We start from the raw sequence: 1,205 nt of genomic DNA on the forward strand, positions 1-1,205 counted from the left end.
GTCAAAATACAGCAGGGTGCAAAAACTTTGGCACCCCTGGTTTACATGTCTGTTACAATTAATCTGTATGTGATAGAGTTAAACATGAGACCTTTCTGCAAACTTTAAAGCAAGACTGCTTTTTATTTTCGTTTTTACAACATATTTTAGACAGCAAAGACCTACATGGCAGAAAAGAGTCGCCAGAAATAATGACATCAACACAAAATTAAGTGTCTGAAGTATGCAAAAGAAAACATTGAGAAGCCTGAAGCCTTTTGGAACAATGTGGTTTTTGGGCCACCACCAAATGTTATGTTTGGAGAAAAAATGGTGAAGCCTTTGTAGACACCTTGCCATCTGTGAAGCATAGAGGTGGATCCATCATGCTTTGGGGTTGTGTGGCAGCTGGGGGCAGAGGAAATATTGTGTGAGTGGGAGGAAGAATGGATTCAACCAAATATGAAGAAATTCTAGAGGCTAATGTTCAAAGGTGTGTGTGTGAAGTGAGGTTTGCTATTCCAGCAATACAATGATCCAAAGCATACAAAGCATACCTCAAAATCAACCATGAACCCCGAAATCAACCATGAAGTGCCTTCAGGAAAGGCTACCACAGTCCTCAGACTTGAATGTTATAGAAAATCTGTGGAGAGATCTGTGGAGAGATCTCAAACATGCCGTACATGCAAGGAGGCTGAAGAATATTTCCAAGCTAGAGGTCTTCTGCCAGGAAATAGAATTGAAAGACTCTTAGCTGGCTACAGGAAGTGTTTACAAGCTGTTATTGTTGTTACAAAGTTACAAAGTACTAACTGACAGGGTTCCCAAACTTTTGCACAGGGCCTTTTTCCTTTTTTTATTTTGAAACTGTAAAAAATCTATCATGTTTAACATTGTACCATTTAGAGGTCAAGTTCGATTGTGTTCACTTAGATTATAATTGTAAAACGCTTTTTAACCAGGGGTGCCCACATTTTTGCACACTACTGTACATGACAATGGATTGTCATAATATTGATCCGAATTAGACAATCGCAGTAATGACAAATAAAACTGGCCAATCGCCAATGTCTGATGACAGGAATATCGGATTATCAATGGAAAACTAATCAAAACCTGTAGCCTGTGAGGATGGTTTTGTAGTAGGTTACTGAAAATGCACTTAAAGACAAACAGAAATCAAAATGTACTTTTTCTTCAGTTTAGTCATTTCTTTATGCCCA

Source organism: Conger conger, chromosome 10, assembly GCF_963514075.1.
Source record: "Conger conger chromosome 10, fConCon1.1, whole genome shotgun sequence".
Taxonomy (NCBI): Eukaryota; Metazoa; Chordata; class Actinopteri; order Anguilliformes; family Congridae; genus Conger; species Conger conger.